We start from the raw sequence: 17,531 nt of genomic DNA, 5'->3' as shown, positions 1-17,531 counted from the left end.
GTTTGGAATTTTACCTTTGTTTTAAGGTCCTGAATGATCTGGCCCCATCCAGCTCCTCAGACTCATTTCTGGCATGTTTCTGGCTCCCCGGGCTCAATTCACATGGATACTCATCCAGACCACGCCCCATCCAGACCACACCCTATCCAGACCACACCCTATCCAGACCACACCCCATCCAGACCACGCCCCATCCAGACCACATCCTATCCGGACCACACCCCATCCAGACCACACCCCATCCAGTCCACACCCCATCCAGACCACGCCCCATCCAGTACACGCCTCATCCAGATCACACCCCATCTAGACCACACCCCATCCAGTACACACCACATCCAGACCACACCCCATTTAGACCACACCCCATCCAGTACCCATCCCATCCAGATCACACCCCATCCAGACCACTATTCCATCCAGTACACGCTCCATCCAGTCCACGTTGCATCCAGACCACTCCTCCATCCAGTACGTACTTCATCCAGTCCACACCCCATCCAGACCACTACTCCATCCAATCTGTGCTCAGTCCAGGCCAAACCCCATCCAGACCACACCCCATCCAGTCCACTACTCCATCGAGTCCATATCCCAGCCAGACCACTACTCCATCCAGACTGCACTGCATCCAGTCCACACCCCATGTAGTTCACACTCCCCCAAGTCAACACCCCAGCCAGTCCATGCTCCATCCAGTCCATGCCCTACACAGACCACGCTCCATCCAATCCACGTCCCACCTCGACCACTACCCCATCCAGTTCATACTCCATCCAGTCCACTCACCACTCTGACCATGTTCATCTGACCCATGCTGCATCTGGTCCATGCTCCATCTGGTCCTCTGCTTTTACCCTACAGTGTCCATTCTTGTCCTCTCTCTTATTGGCTTAGTCCCCTCATCCTTCATCTTCGAATCTAAACTTCTGAGAAGTTTTCCCTGATTGGCGAGAACCTCTTGTTAAATGCTGTCAGCTCCTTCACAACACTTTAGCCTCCTCAAATTTTGAAACCAATTCTCTGCAATCACTATTTTAATGTTGGTTTCCCCCACAATGCTGGAAGCTACAGGAAGGCAGAGACTGTGTCTGATTTACTGTCTAGCTGCAGCACCTCACAGATGTTCAGTAAATATACATTTATTTCTATGAGTGACCACATGGAAAATGTGAGTGGGCTGCAGTACAGGTGCAGGCAGGGTCGGGGCTCATGCACCTGAGGCAGAGTCGGGGCTTATGGAGGAACTGCCATTTGCTTGGGCTTGAGAGAGATGTAAGCAGACATTGGCTGTGGGTGGAGGAGTAGTGCCAGCAAAGGCATGTGGACAGTGCACGGGGTGTGGAGGGTAATCTGTTAGACTGGACTAGCTCATGTGTGGAGGGAGCAGGGGAGGATGGTGCCTTGAATGACTTCCTAAGGAGTTAGGACTTCCAACAACTGGGTTGCAGGACCCAGTCTACACTGGGGTTCAGGACTTTAGAGGACAACCGTGCCCTCCTGCAGGGCTGCTGAGGGGTCTGCCCTTGTCCTTTCCCTGGAGGCTAACCAATCATTGCTTTGCATCCCATTCACATGGGATAGTTGTGCCATGAAAGGGGATGGAGAAAATTAAGGAAGACCTCCTGAAGGAGGTGGAGAGGTTGATGAGGAGGTGGAGGAACACAGTGCCCACTCAGCTCTGTGGTTTGAGTCTCCAAAGGTGGTCTAGAGCATGGTGAGGACCATCAGAACTTGGGTGAGCTTGGGAAGTTGTTACCTAGAGGTTGAGGGACCCCCTTTCATATGAGGAACTGTGCCCTTAGAGTGTCCCGTTTGCCATGCAGAACAAAACAGTGCCCTTTATCTCGATGAAGAGATAGTTGACCACATGATGGCCAAAGCATGGTCAATAGTGTACACTTTGCCTTGTCGCAATCTTTCCGAGTTGACATGGCCTTCCTGGAGGAATTACCACTTAGGGTAGAGGCATCCCTTCCCCCGTCAATGCCGCTGCCTCACATTGGAGGAGGGGTTGTTTATGTTCACCATGTGCCTGCTTCCAATGCCAAGTCAGGCCTCAGAAAGCTTTCTGGAAGTGACGCCAACTTCAGGGGCAAGGCCCTGGTTCTGGGGTCAGCACCATTCCGTGGTTCCTGAAGAGATGGTAGACTATGGAACGTAGGCGTTATGATTTTTGACCTATGTAACATGGTCCACTAACTCTCAGTATCCAATCCATCCTCGGAGGGCTTCCTGGAGGTGTTGCCAGCTTCAGGGAAGAGAACACTGGGTTTAGCTTCAGCACTGCTCCACGGCCATTTCTGTGGTTCATGGTTGATGTCTGACTTGTGCAACAAGGCCTGGCTCTTCTGGGCACTAAATACACTCTCTGGGGAGTTTTCTGGAAGTGATGCAACTTGGGTCCAAGACACCGGTTCCAGCCTCAGCCGTGGTTCTGGAAGAGATGGTTTGCCATGTGGCCTATGCAAAAGGAGGGATTTGTGTGACATGGGCTGCCACTTCCCAGTAGCCTGCCAGCTTGGGAGGGCTTCGTGGAGCCAGTACTACCTTCAGGGGGACCCACCAGTTCATCCTGCATTCCGCTGTGTGGCATTGAAGAGTTGCTTTCCTGTGTTGAAGTTTTCTGTTTATACTAATGTCCACCTCTGATCAATCTTACATTCAGTCTCAGAGGGTTTTCCGAAGGCAGTGCCAAGTCTGGGAATGAGACAGTGGTTCTGTCCTTAGGGAGGTGGTTGACCAAAACAACTCCTGCTTTGTTCATGAAGATGGCATGGTGCTCATCCAACCTAAGAGGACCTCCTGGAAATGCCTTTGGTATTGAGGCAGATATGGCCTTACAGCACTGTTTTTTTTGTTTTTTGTTTTTTTTAAATGCCCAAGACTAGAGCTCACTAATAGGTAAGATCTGGGCTTCAGTTGCCCAGTACTGTTTCTTGGCCTGGTCAGTGTAACTAGACGGATGTTCTTTGGTTGCACATGGGCCATTTTGCATTTCTGATTTTCTCCCCACTCCCCCAACCAGCTCTGTTAGCCATGTGGCATGTCCTCCCTCCCACCTACCCACTCCTTCAGACCCAGCACAGTGTGTCTGGCACATAGCGGGCACTTAATCGGTATTTATGGAGTGATGAAATCCATGTCATCATCCACTTCTTCTCAGTGGAACTTTCAGCCTTGGAGGGCTTCCTGGAGGAGTTGCCAGTTTTGGGGATGAGCCACTGCTTCGAGCATCCATGTCAACCCCTGACCATGAAGACGAGACTCCTGGCCTGTGTGTGCTTGTGGCATGATGCATGTGCTGTGCTCAACCTCCCTTCTGGTTCCACCCAGCTCAAGGCCTTGGAGGGGTTTCTGGATGTGTCCTGAGCCTTTGTCCTCGGCGTCTCTGTGTGGTACTTGGAGAGATAGTAGACCGTATAGCGTACGCTTTATCTGTGACGTATGTAACACGGTCCACTAACCCTCAGTATCAAATCCATCCCCGAGGCTCCTGGAAACAACGCTGTCTTCGGGGAGGAACCATTGGACCCACCACCACTTCTCCATGATACCCGAAGAGATGGTTTTCTGTATGGCATGTGTTTTTCTGCATGATGCAAAATGGCATAATCTCGCTCCTCTTAAATCAAGTTCTGCCTCGGGAAATCGCTCCATCCCTGGGGAGGAGACCTTGATTCTTTCCGGAATCAGTGCCATTCCATGGCGTTCAATGACGTGGTTGACTACGCAACACTTATTCAGTAGACTCCGTGACCTGCTTCTTCTCAGCTTCAAATGCAGCCTAGAAGAGGCACCCTCGGGCAGCTTCGTGGACTTGAGCCTTCTTCCAGCCACAACCACCATCGTGCGGTACTTGAAGAAATGGTTTACCGTCCCACATACATTTTCAATATGTATGTGGGACGGTAAACCGCTTCTTGGTATCCAGCCCAGCCATCCAAACCTCCGTGAAGAAAGCCTGCAGTTAGAGGAGAGCCACGGGTCTCGGCATCCTCGCCATGCCATGGTGCTTGGCGGAATGGTAGACTCTTAGATGTGTGCTTTCTCTGTCAATGCTTGTGACGTGGTCTTCTTCTCAGTGCCAAACACAGCCTCCAGTGGCTTCATCAGGACAAGGATGACCTCCAGGAAGGTGTCCTGCTGCTCATGTTGGCACATCCCTCTGGAGTAATTGAAGAAACGGTGGCAGGTGCCACTAATGTTCATGAAGGAGGGATGTGAAACAGGCCACCTCTCATCCTCAAAGCTCTCCTCAGATGACTTCAGGACAGTACGCCCATGTAGGAGCAGATATGGGTCCAGGAGACGATGCCACTCCAGGTACTTGAAGACGCACTGACTCATTTTTGTCTTTGCTGATGCGTGTACAGTCTATCTTTTTTCCATCTCAAGTCTAGCCATCTCGGGGGAAGATGCCCCAGCTCTGGACTCAGCCCTGATCCTCATGAAGATCTGATCGACCCATTGTGTATGTTTACAGAGGAAGTACCTCCGTGGCCCACTTCTTCCCTATCTCCAGTCCAGAACCCTTGCTTGGAGAACTTGCTGAAGAAGCTGCCAGCCTCGGGGACAGAGCACTGGTTCTGGCCTCTTCACTGACCTCACGGTACCTGAAAAGGGTTCAGCCACACTGCATGTCTTTTCCCCATGACGTATGTAACATGGTCTACTTCTTTTCGAGTATCCCTTTCAGCCTGGAAAGTCTCCAAGGAGGTTATGTTAAGCTCAGGAGACGAGGCACCAGTTCTGGTACCAGTACTGCCTCGGGGTACTTAGTAGAAGTTGGCCATGCTTCATATGTTTTACTTACAACGCATGTTACTTGGTCCACCTTCCTATAACAGCGTGCACCTTGGGGGGCTTTCTGTAGGCAGTAACAAGTGTCAGGCGTAGCACTAGTTCCAGCGTCATCTCCATTCTTGAGGGGTTCCTTTGTGCTGTGTCCACTGCATCTGTGGCAGACATTGCATGGTGGCCTCTTCTCAATACTGCATCAGGCCTCAGAGGGCTTCCTGGAGGTGATGCTAGCGAGAGGAAAGAGACACCGGCTCTAACATCAGCCCTCTCCAAGGTACCTGAAAAGATGGTTGACCATAGAACATGCGCTATCTCTGTGTCGTATGTAATATGGTCCACGTCTTCTCAATATCAAATTCAGTCACAGAGGGCTTCCCAGAGACAGGCAAAGTCACCTTCGTGGGAGACACACTGATCTGGCTTCAGCACCATTCTATGGTACTTGGAGAGATGGTAGAGCAAAAAGCGTATGCACTGTTGAATGACAGATGTAGCACGGTCCACTCATTCTCAGCATCAGGCAGCCCTGGGGCTTCCTGGAGGCCTTGCCGACTTGAGAGCCGGGCCTGCGTGGTAGCCACTATGCAGTGCAGGTCACCGGGTGGTTGGCTGCAGACCCTGTCCTTTATTTATTACATTGGCCATTTGGTCCACCAGCCAAGAACTCAGCACCGGTCCCAGCCTTACAGGGCATCCTGGAGGTGGTAGTGGCATTGGATGTGAGTTTGTGGTCATTGTCACGTTGCCGGTGGCTGGTAGTTCATGATGCACATTGTGAGGGCTTTCTGGAGGTGATAGCAGGTGAAAGGAAGAGAGCCAGGGGTCACCGTCACTTCCTGGTATTTGAAGATGCGGTTGACCATGGTGTGTACGCTTTATTTATAACGTAGGACACATGGTCTACTTCTTCTCAATATCACATCTCGCCTCGGAAGACTTCCAGGAGGTGATATCAGCTTTGAGGAAGAGCCACTGTCCTGGTGTCAGTACGGCTGCTGCTTGGTACTTGGAGAGAGGTGGTCCGTGGCGCGTTCGCTTTATTTATGGCGCACATTACACGGTCGACCTCTTTGCAGTATCTAATCCCGCCTTGCAAGCTTTCCTGGAGCTAACATCAACTGCGGGGGGAGGGGGGGGGCACTAGATCTGCGCTCAGTGCAACCCAGCGGGGTTTGTGATGTGTTTGTCTTGTGTGTGACGATAACTCACGTGTGGCAGCCTTCTTCTCAGCACACTGCTCTGGCTTGGCGGCAGGGTTAACTTGCGGACAAGGAGCGTGGTGTCATCACGTGCCTGGATACGTGAGATGGTTGACCAGAGAGCACACGCTTTATATGTGCCGTTTGTGACCTGGTCCACTACCCCTCAGTATCTAATGCCCCCTTGGAGAACTTCCTGGAAGAGGTGTCAACTTTTGGGGAAAGAGACAATAAACCGGGGCCGGCTGCACTCTGCTAGACTCTGAAGAGAGCATCTGCGAGGCGTTCGCGTCACGTGTACCAAATGTGGCTGAATTGGACTGATTTTCACTCCAGTCTCTTTCCTTGGAGGGCTTCCCAGATGTGGAAGCATCCAAGTTCAAGGGGAGGGGCATGCTGTCTATACCATCCTCAAATCCTCGAGTGATCAGCTGACCTGAGTGTGTGCACTTCTATTTACAACCAAGGGCACCTGGCCCGCCTCACCTCAGTATCCACTAGGTCCTTAGCAGGACCTTTGGTGGAGTCAGCCTTGGTTTGGGGCATCTGTGCCTCTCTTGAGTAACTGAGAAAACATGGCCCTGGGGGTTAACCCTAAATGTGATAGCTCCTGTGACCAGCCTTTCTATGGCATCACCACCTCTGGCTGTGATGTCAATTTCAAGGCATGCCGTGGGGTCTGCTCCACTGGGGTACTTGGACAGGTGGTTGGCGAGCAGCATGCATCCAACTCTTGGCTTCCTCCAGCAAATCTACTAACTAACGCTCAGTGTGCAATTCCATATTTAACAGGACTTCCAGGACTGAATGTCAAGTTTGGGGAAGAATCAGTGGTGTTCCTTGTCAGTGTTAATCAGTGGTACCTGAAGGGAGGTTTTCTGGGTTTCTGTTTCTTTAATGAGGATGAAACACACCTGGTTAACCTCTTTTCCAGTATCAAATCCCATCTTGGAGGCCTTCTGGTCCAGACCTCAGCTTCAGGGAAGGGCGTTACTCTCAGCTCCAGTTCACTGGACAGAAATCTATGGTTAACCACAAAGCCTGTGCTGTATTATTTTGACTGATGTCATCTGTTCTACTAACCCCAGTGTCCAATCCGGATTTAACAGGACTTCCAGGACTGAATGTCAGGTTTGGGGAAGGAATCAGTGATGTTCTTGTCAGTGTGAATCAGTGGTACCTGAAGGGAGGTTTTCTGGGTCTCTGTTTCTTTACTGAGGATGAAACACACCTGGTTAACCTCTTTTCCAGTATCAGTCCCCACCTTGGAGGCCTTCTGGTCCAGACCTCAGCTTCAGGGAAGGGGTGCTCTGGGCATAAATAAGTAGACATGAGCAAATGGTGACTGCTAAGCGTGCTCCATGTTTCTGAATTTTGCCACCAATTGCACTAACCCTCAATGTCTTATCCCTTCTTAGGAGGACTTTTCAATGTGGTGGCAGCCTGGGGGAAGACAGTATCACCACGAAGTGTCATGGAACATGCAGGTGAGTCGTCTGTGGTTGCCTTCGTCGTGCTCCCAATGGATCGTGTGTGTCATTCAGGCTCTTTTGGCATCAGACCCTGCTGCTGGGGGATGCCTGGTTCTTGCCACACTCAGTGATGGGCTTGAATGAGCCAAGCCCACCGCAGGGGAATGCCAGTTTGATGGGAATCATGCCCTGGACAGATAGCGCAGGTGTCCTGCACACCTGTCCCCAGCCTGCAGTTTATTCTGAAAGGATGTCCTGAGTATAATGACACCTTAGAGAAGAAAAGCTGATTCTGAGGTCAAGAGGAGACCTCGGGGACCCTGGAATTGGCCTAAGTTGGGACCTGTTTATTTCTAACAGGAATTGTGGAGTTGACTTATTTTAAGTCTGGAGAAATCCTTGATGTCATGCCAACTTGAGGGGAGGGCATTGTCATCAGCCCCGATCCAGGGGAAGGAAGTGGATGGCCCACCATGGGGCCCCCAGGAACACACCTGCTTCACTGACCAGCACATCTGACCCATCCTTGGGGTTTTGTTTCTGCAGATGGTTCTTCTTTGGGGTGCTTGAGGAGAGGTTTCCTTTGGCTTATCTATTTCTTTTATACAAATCATTTCTGCGGACCACTCTTCAGTATCAAACACACCAGCTCAGAAGGCTTTGGGATAAGACAGTAGTTGTCAAGCCCCTGGCCAGGGTGAGTGGGCCGGAGATGGGTGCTTCTCCTGTTCTGAGCATCCTGTCTGGCAGTAATGCTTGGTGCCCGATCCTTTCCAGGAGGACTTCCTGGAGGTGATGCCGGCCTCTGGGGAAGGAAGTGGCTCCCTGCTAGCTCTAAGGCCAAGGCACAGAAGTAGGTTTTGCTGGTGCTGCATTTGTTTTGATGGCACTTAGTTGTGACTGTGGGTCCTCAGCTCATCCGTGGCATTTGGGGAGGGGACTTGTGGGGAAGGAGGGTGTCAGGTTCTGGAGAAGGCCAGGTCTTTCCATCTCAACCCTGCTTTTTATAACCAGAGACAGAACATATGAGGTAGCACCAATGACCACCGTTGCCAACTCTTCCTACTAGCTGATACCCAAACACCGTTCCTTCCAGCCGAAAAGGGCCCTCATAAAGAGAGGGCAGAGAGAGAGAGTGTCAAGGCCTTGTGACAGCAAGCAGTGTGCTGTTGCCTCTGGCGTATTCAGGTTAGGTGGCTGCTGAGTCCATGCAGATTGGGTGCTCTGCTGGCTACACAGGGGTCAAAGGACAGGTGGCAAGGGTGCAGAGCCATGGAATCCTCCTGGAGGTGACACCGACGTTGGTGAAGATTCGGCAGTTTTGTTTTGATTTTTTTTGTTTGTTTTTTGATCAGTGCTAATTGTCGATACTCGAAGGAGAGGTTGTCCGTGTTGTCTTCTCTTTATTTATGATGAAACATACACGGGAAACCTCTTCTTTAGTATCAAATCCCACCCTGGAGGCACTTCCTGTTCCTGATGCAGCCTTCAGGGAGGGACGTTGCTGGCTCCTGTCTCGGTGGGCGCAAGCGAGGCCGACGGCTTGCCGTGTGTCCCAGGGGTGCGGCTCTCAGGCCCAGCGGTCCCGCGGAGGCCCCTGGGAGGGCAGCTGAGTCTGGAGAAGGGCCTGTGCTTCTGTGGTTGAGGGAGGTCACTCATTGTGGTGTGTGCCTATTTATTGACTCACAGTGGGTGGTGCCTCTTCAGTGTGAGGTCTTGCTCAGATGGCCTTCTGGACACGCCAGCCGTGTCATTGAAGGGACGATGGTGCCGTCTGCTCTCCAGGGTAGCTGAGGGGATGGTAGACCGGTGACGTGCACTTCATTTACGATGTAGGTCACCCGTTTGACTATCCACCAGCGCCCGGTCCATCTGTGGGATGACATCTTGGTACACATGGCAACTTTGGAGAAGATGTGGGAGGACGTGGGGCTCATGGGACTCTGCAGGATTTCAGGAGGGGTTTCCCTTTGGGGGCTCCTCCTCCCACCTCCTTAAAGTCAATATAAGCAATCATCAGTGAATAATCTCTCTTTTGGTTTCAAATCCCGCCCAGGAGGGCTGACAGCCTGAGCACAGACAATGCCAGGACCGAGGAGGCCTCAGCTTCAGTGCCCCAGCAGGGAAAGGCCCACCTCACACCGCATGCTGACTGCAGGAGGTGTGTGTGGGGGGGCCTGGTGCAGGGGTGTCGTTATCCTTGGAAGGGTTTGAGGAGTGGTTTTGTGTGTGTAGGACAGGGCAAGTGTTGGGACAGCTGTGGTTGTTATGGCCACTTTATTCTGTGCTACATGAAGAGAGGCTGTCTGACAAAGCTTGCCATGTGTCTGATGAATGCTACATGGTCCATCTCTTTTCCACAGGAGGACTTCCTGGACATGAAGCTAGATTCTGGCAGTGCCACTGGTGTCGGCGACACTCCTGGTGAGTCGTGGGTGGGGGACTGAGGAACTGGCGGCGTGATTGAGATGAGCCCTTCCTGTGTCGAGACCACTCAGAATCCAGCCACTCCCGAGGTGGCATTCAGCCCATGCTTGGGGAAGGCTTTGCTGTCGTTGCTCACCTCTGTCTGTGGTTCAGCTCTGACTGCCTTACAAGGCCCGAGATGCCCTGGATGCTCTCAGTGTCAGACTCTGGAAGATGTGTCCCGGCTGTGACACGCGCTGCGGGGAGGGCTGTTGGCGTCAGGTCCATGGAGAGGTATGGGAGCGGATATCTTGTCTGAGAGCAGACGTTCTGTTTCGGGTGTGTGTCCTGGTCCGTTCATCCTCAGCCTCCCTCCCATTCCTAGGATGACTTGTGGAGAGAAGGCCTGCTCTGGAGTCTGAAGGTGAGACCCACAGCTCTCACCCCGCCCTTGGGATATTCCCACGGCTACGGCAGAAGCACAAGAAAGTGACTAGAAACGCAGAAACTCCTTAAGGCCAAGGCTGGGAACTGCTGTGTTTCCACGCGTAGATCATTGACCAGAATAAATTACGTGGTTGAGCCCAAGGCAAGGGGCAGGAGGGCACACTCCACCCGGGAGGAGGTTGTGGTGAGGTGTGAATGCATGAACTGGGGAGGACTGGCCACCAGGAGAGATGTCCACGTGGCCCACCTGAGGACTTGGGCTTTATTCATTGCTCATTCATCCCTCCCTAACCCGCAGCTCCGATCCACCATGGGGGCACTTCTCGGGCTCAAGCTGGTCGATGGTGGTGACACTGTGTCAGGACCTCTGGTCATTCCATCTGTTTGAGGCAAACATTAAAAAATGCCTTGTGGTACTCGTTCTGTGAAGACGTCCTTGGCTGAGGGGCTCCATCAGGGCAGGCACTTTGCTGTTTGCCCCTGAAGGGTAGGTGGTAGAGCTCATCGATCTTATCTGGGGAGTTATTGTGACTCTCCTGGTCCCTGCTTATCTATCCTCAGGAGGACTTTTAGGATGCCAAACCAGTGTTTCTGTGCCATTGTCATTCTGTGATCCTGGAGGAGACTTTGTTATTGATGAATTGAACACATCCTGCCCACAAGCACCTCCAGGACACAGTGCCACCTGTACAGAGGGGGCAGACCTGTTAGAAGTCTCCGAGGTCTTGAGGTGGGTTGTATGCAGGGCCATATCTTTGTCACCCATTGCCCGGTGTGCATCAGGACCCATGTGTTCTCAGGAAGCCTACAGAAGTGATACCAGTTGCGGAGAAGCAGTGCTGTCAACGGTGCTGACGTGCGGTACTTAATGAGAAGTTGCCCGTGTCTTTTTCGCTTTATTTGTGACGAAACATTCGCGGTGCACTTCTTTTTCAGTATCCTATTCTGCCTTGAAGACGTCTTGGTTCGGGTGCCAACTTCAGGGAAGGCACATGGGCCCCTGTAGTGGATGCTGGTCAGGACCTCCCCACCCCATGTCTTTTCTCCCTTCCTAAATTTCCCCTGGTTTTTTTTTAATGAAAGCTCCCCTCTTCCCACCATGTGCTTTGATTGCATTGACCCTGCCCGACTTCCTTCACTAGCCCAGGCTTAAGTGAATCTCTTGATCTCTTCTTCTTTGCCACTGCAATTGCTTCCAGAATAGGCTCCTGACCCCACTGAGCCAGTGAAAGGCAAGGAGATGTTTGCTGTGGCTTCTGGGAAAGAAACTGTTTCTCCCTTTTCTATGATAGCTGCCAGAGTAGACACTGTCTATTCCATTCAGCTGGTAACAGACAGTGAACTTTGATGTGAGCTTCGAAGGTCCTACAGCCATTTAAGGACTAAGAGGAGAGGGCTTGGTGCCGCACAGACACAGAAGAGGGAGTCTGTACCATGAAAGGCATCTTGGAGACCTAGAGAAGAGCCTGGGTGATATCATTTGAGCCCCTAGATCAAACCCTGCCTGAAGCTTGCTCTGTCTCTGTACTTTTTAGTTATATAAGTCTATACATCCCTTACTTGTTTAAGCCAGTTTGAGTTAGATTTTATCTTACTTGCAATACAAACAGATGATACCACAGTGTGTTTTCCAGTGTGACTGGGAAAGCCTGCATTTTTTTGATTATGTGTTTCTCACGGTTTGCCTATCTATCTTCAGCGTCCTATTTAAGGCAGGGTCTTTGTGAAAGGTGACTTTTCTTATGGACTTATGCTTTCAAAGCTTTGTCTTAGTGATTTAATTTATGGTTGACAAATGATGCACGATTACCGTGTTTTGTGTCCAGCAATGGATCACTGGGTCCTCTCTGGAAGGCCTGAAGGGTGGTGGGCCCCAGAACTTCTGCCCTGATTCACTCTCCCTGGAATCCACCTCTCCCTGGGAGGCTGCCCTTCAAGTGATGCGGATTTGGGGAAGCTGTTGTCCTTTCCTGGCCCCTGCTGTCCTTTGGCTTTCTGTGGGTTGGTTGTATTTGTCACAACTCACACCAAACTGTCAAGTGTTTTAGAAGCAAGCCATGCCTCCAGGGAACCCAGAGCACCTTAGGGAGGAGGCATGGTGGTCAGGACCATGCAAGGTGCACAGATAGATGGGTCCACCGAGAGCCGGGGCTGCCTTAGTGGTTTGTTTCTCCTAATTCGATATCTTTGTCTTCCCATCTCTGAAGAGGAGAACTTCTTGGAACCACGGACTCATGGAGGAGATTCCATTTTTGGGTCCAGGAACATCCCATTTTCTCCATTTGTGGGTTTGATAGTAAACATTCCAAAAGCCGTCTGCCCTGATTATTGAATTCTGCCCATGAAGACTTCCTGGGATCCCGAAGTAGAGGGAGTCTAGGATCGGTTTGCTTTATCTGTGATCTGTGATGACTGTCCGCCTCTGCTCAGTGTCAGCCCAGCCCTTCGCAGCATGCCCCCCGCCTGCCTTGGGTTAGCCAACGCCTGATGCTTTTAGGCTTAATTGAGCATAAGTTTGATTGGTAGTGTCTGCCCAGCCCTGCCCCCACGCCCTGACCCTTCGTGTCCCTTCACGCCCAGGTGTGCCGCTGGTGGGGAGGACGTGCTCATCTCTGGTACCTGAAAAGAAGTTGCCCATGTTATTTTCGCTTTATATGTGACGAAACAAACATGGTGCACTTCTTTTTCGGTATCAAATCTCTCCTTGAAGAGCCTCCATCCCTGATGGGACCCTGAGCATGGGACCTGGTGTCACTACCTCTCTTGGTATGTACATGGAGGATTTGTCCTGGCAGCCCCTCGGTCACTCTGCGTGTTGGTGGGCTCAGGGACCATGCTCAGTCCTCAGTCCACGCCCACCTCTCGGAACAGGCACAGTTGGCGAGGCCTCAGCCACATGCCAGCTCCCTGCTGCAAGGGAGGCCGGGGAGACGCACTCCCAGGCTCCACTGAGAAGCGTTCCCCAACATTTGAGAAGAGTTCAGATTATAGCAGCCAAAAACAAAATAAAAAAGGAAGCAGCTGCCACAACCACAAAAACAAATAAGCAATGAAGACCCCCGCCCCCATCCGCTCTGTGCAGAGGTGCGAGGGGATGGCTGAAGGGGACATGAGGACGTGCCACCTGGTGGACTGCCACCCGCACCTCCACAGAAGAATTGATTGGGGGTAGCAATTGTGGCAGAAGTCGTCCCTGTGGTTCGGGGGGACAGGATTTCCCAGAGTGAGGATTCACCGGAGCCTAATCCTCCTAGCCCCACTCTTTCTTTTCTTTTCTTTTCTTTTTTTTTTTTTTGACACGGAGTCTCACACTGTCACCTGGGCTGGAGTGCAATGGCTCGATCTCGGCTCACTGCAACCTCTGCCTCCCAGGTTCAAGCGATTCTCCTGCCTCAGCCTTCCAAGTAGCTGGGATTCCAGGCGCCCGCCACTAGGCCCGGCTAATGTTTTGTATTTTTAGTAGAGACGGGGTTTCACTATGTTGGCCAGACTGATCTTGAACTCCTGACCTCGTGATCCACGCCCGCCTCGGCCTCCCAAAGTGCTGGGATTACAGGCACAATCCACTGCGCCCGAGCCCCACCCCATTCTTTCTAGGTGCCAGTCCTGCCTCTGAGAGATGTGCTCCTTGATCGCCAACAGCAGAGAGACGTTGGTGTCTGACGTTGGTGTCTGCCCCAAGCTGGGAGCAGTGAACAATGGCTGATGGCAGAACACATGCCTTCCTGAAGACACTGCTATCCGGGTGTCCAGTCCCCACATCCAGTCCGTCCTTGGGCCCTGGAAGAGAAGTTTCCCCAGTGTGTTCATTTTATCTGTGACAAATCATTTCTGGCCAGTCTTTTTGCAGTATCAAATCCCACTTGAAGGGAAAGGCTGTTTGAGCTGGGAGCTTTGGTGGCATCAGCAGTTCTCTGGGGTGAGTGATGAACGTGTTGCCCAGAGGGCATGTGTGCCAGCACCATGGCCACCTGGTCCTCTGAACCTCAGCATCCCTGTCCCCTAGGAGGGCTTCCCGGAGCTCTGCCAGCCAGAACTAGAGGCTGTGGGACTGCTCTCTGGGTTACACTTTGGTACTGGAGGAGAGGTTCTCTGTGTTTCTTCCCTTTATTTATGGTGAAAACTATGGTGCACTTCTATTTGAGAATCATGTGCCATCAGGAAAGCCCAGAACCCACTTCTGGGAGGAGATGCTAACGGCAGTCCGTTGGTGGCACTGGGACCATGCTGGCCTCAGCAGGTGCCCTCTGGACAGTGGGCAGCTGCTCCACCCATCCCCTGGGCTCTGGCCTCCCTCCAGAGAACTTCCTGGTGGCAGAAACATGTTGGAGAGGCAGCACCAGTCTTCATGTCGGGAAATTCCATCAAGAAAGGCTATCCAAGCTGTGGCCTGCACAGTCAACCCGTTTTACTCATTTGAGCGCCACCCTTCTACATGATGGGGCGCCCACTTCAGGGAAGGTGCAGCTGTGGGAGCAGAAGGCAGGCCACACAGTCTGTATGTGACATGTGCCACTTGGCCCGTGGACCCTCAGCCTGAGGACCTCTGGAGGGGACACTGGTTCTGAGTCCCCTGTGGAAGGGGAAGCATAGTTGTTGGATGACGTGGCGTGGACAGTTCTCTTCCGACCAGAGCCTCGTCTCTCATCGAGGAGGGCTTCTGCTCTCTGCTGCTTATGTCAGGAGAGGGCCACTGTTGCCTCCACCACCTCAGGTACGTCGGAGGGAGACCTTGAGGAAGCATTGCGTCTCTGACGGTGCGTGTCCGTGTGTGTTAACGCTTGCCGTCTGTTTCCTTTGCAGAAAGACCCCCTGGGCTCTGGAAGAGAGACGGGACCCCAGAAGCTGTCCAGGAATGGTTGGAGGGAGGTTGTTGGTGATGTATTCACTCTGTGTGGCAGATACCCCACAGTGGACCTCCTAAAGCACTGAACGCCTCCTTGAAGGACGTGCTGTACATGGGGTCAAGTTCAGGAACATGGTGTGGGTGTCTGTCAGCCCCTCACTGAGGGTATGTATGCAGATGGTGGAACAGATGGCAAGTATTTTCCTTCATTTGTTTCTTCTTTTGAGAATTGAGAATTTATTGAATGAACATGTAATCCTGTTTCCTAAGGTAAATCTATATGTAAAAATTTAGGTCCTACACCACCAATTTCTTATTAAGAAATGGACCAAGAAATGTGAACAAAACCATATGTAGCACAGTTTTCAGATTTTTAGAAGAATGTCAAAATATACACTGTCTTGTCTCTTGATTCCCAAAGCTTAAACTCTAAAGAATAGGGAAGACATAGGTATACACTGGAAAAAAAATGGCAAATAAGTGAGGAGGATGGGAATTTTTATGACTACATGGGAGACACACTGAATTTTTTTTTTTTTTTTTTTTTTTTTGAGACGGAGCCTGATACTGTCGCCCAGGCTAGAGTGCAGTGGCATGATCTCGGCTCACTGCAAGCTCCGCCTCCCGGGTTCATGCCATTCTCCGGCCTCAGCCTCCTGGGTAACTGGGACTACAGGCGCCCGCCACCACGCCTGGCTAATTTTTTTGTATTTTTATTAGAGATGGGGTTTCACCATTTTAGCCAGGATGATCTCGATCTCCTGACCTCGTGATCCGCCCACCTCGGCCTCCCAAAGTGCTGGGATTACAGGCGCCCACCACTGTGCCCGGCTAATTTTTATATTTTTAGTAGAGACAGGGTTTTACCTTGTTGGCCAGGTTGGTTTTGAACTCCTGACCTCAGGTGATCCGTCCACCTCGGCTTCCCAAAGTTCTGGGATTATAGGCGTCAGCCACCGCGTCCGGCCAGCAACTTTTTGCATCTAAAAGGTGAATGTTCCTTCTATGCTTACAGGATTTATGGTTAATCACGGAGGAAGTACCATCAGGGAAGCCCATTCCAGGAGGAAGTGGGAAGGGGGCAGGTGAAAAAAGCGGAAGAAACCAATTAGGGGCATATCCAATTAAGGACAAGTCCTGTCCTGAGCAGGGTTGCTGCAGCCAGATCCCCCAGCAGGGCCTGGGGAGTCAGCTGCACCTAGAGCTGAGGGCCGGGGCGGACACGGATGTGTTAGTTCACTAGCCTGGGTACCCTAGCCAGGCCCCTCAGGGAGGGATGCCAGCCCCTCGGAAGGGACAGCCTGTGGGCTGACCTTTGTCCCAACACACAGGAAGAAGAGTTCCTTGGCTGATTACTACACCTATCCCAGCTCTTCCAGGCTGCCGGTGTTTCAGTTACCAAAATAAGACCCCCAAGCCCAGCCAGCAGCTGTTCCTCAATTCCATGTCCCCCTCCTTCAGGACCATCCTGCCAAGACCCACTCCTGGGGACATGAATGATGTCTGGCCACAGAGAATACATGTTTATGACTCAGACCGTTTGATTCCCTAACCAGCCATGTCCCATTGGTCCTCAACAGGGCCTCATGGAGGCAGCCGTGACCTGGGGAAAGTGGCCTTGCTCTGGCTGGTACGGGCAGAATGCTTGTCCATGTAGATTTGCTTTATTTATGCCAAATTGTGCTTTGAGGCTTCGGAGAATCAGACTTGCTTCCTCAACAAGCTGTGGCTGTAGGGGAGGGGCTGGCGAATTGCAGACAACGGGTATTATCTGGTCCGCTCTCTAATCCATTTGCCAGTAGGAGGAACGCCTAACTCTGCATGTGTGAGAGGTAGTGGTTTTTAAGTACAAGACTGTTTTGAACCAATTCCAGCTTTAGAGAAGTGAGATGGGTGTAGGTTGTCCGTGTGTGGAATGTGAATGGAGGGTTGGACATGGAGCATACGCTTTGCCTGTGGAGAATGTGACCCGGTCCTCAGTACTGAAGCCATTTTAGGGGCACTTCCTGGAGTGATGACACCTTTGCGAGATACGGTTTGAGTCTGGGATTATTGGTCCTTTATTTTTAACTCTGGGAGGCATGTGTTGTCGCTATTTTAGTAAGTCTCTGCATCCAGTCCACCCCAAAAATGATTTTTCTGGAAGCTGCAATCATTGTTTGTAGAGGGTGGTGGTGGTAGGGGCTGGTGAGCATCATGTTTTGCTACCTCTCGGTTATATTTAAAGAGACATTGTTTTTGACCTGTTTGCCTATTCCTCAGTCTGTCACACTGACGTGACCAGTCCTGCAGATGGAAACTTTCTGGACACAAGCTTCACTTTCTGGAAGATTATTGGGTATCCTTCTCCCTCCAAGG

General features: G+C 51.6%; 1 long non-coding RNA gene across 2 annotated transcripts in view; it reads left to right on the top strand.

Moving 5' to 3' along the window:
• LOC126958451 (uncharacterized) overlaps window positions 1-17,531 on the top strand; it is a 169,838-nt gene that overhangs the window by 125,459 nt on the left and 26,848 nt on the right. For both annotated transcript variants that reach the window (XR_007727189.1, XR_007727188.1), the window contains one exon: window positions 7,421-17,531. This exon is cut by the window's right edge and continues 25,136 nt beyond it. This is a non-coding gene — a long non-coding RNA (uncharacterized LOC126958451). The remainder of the gene's footprint in view (window positions 1-7,420) is intronic.

This window comes from Macaca thibetana, chromosome 7 (genome assembly GCF_024542745.1).
Source record: "Macaca thibetana thibetana isolate TM-01 chromosome 7, ASM2454274v1, whole genome shotgun sequence".
NCBI classification, from domain to species: domain Eukaryota; kingdom Metazoa; phylum Chordata; class Mammalia; order Primates; family Cercopithecidae; genus Macaca; species Macaca thibetana.
Note: the sequence above shows the minus strand (reverse complement) of the source record. Positions and strands in the feature narration are given on the sequence as shown.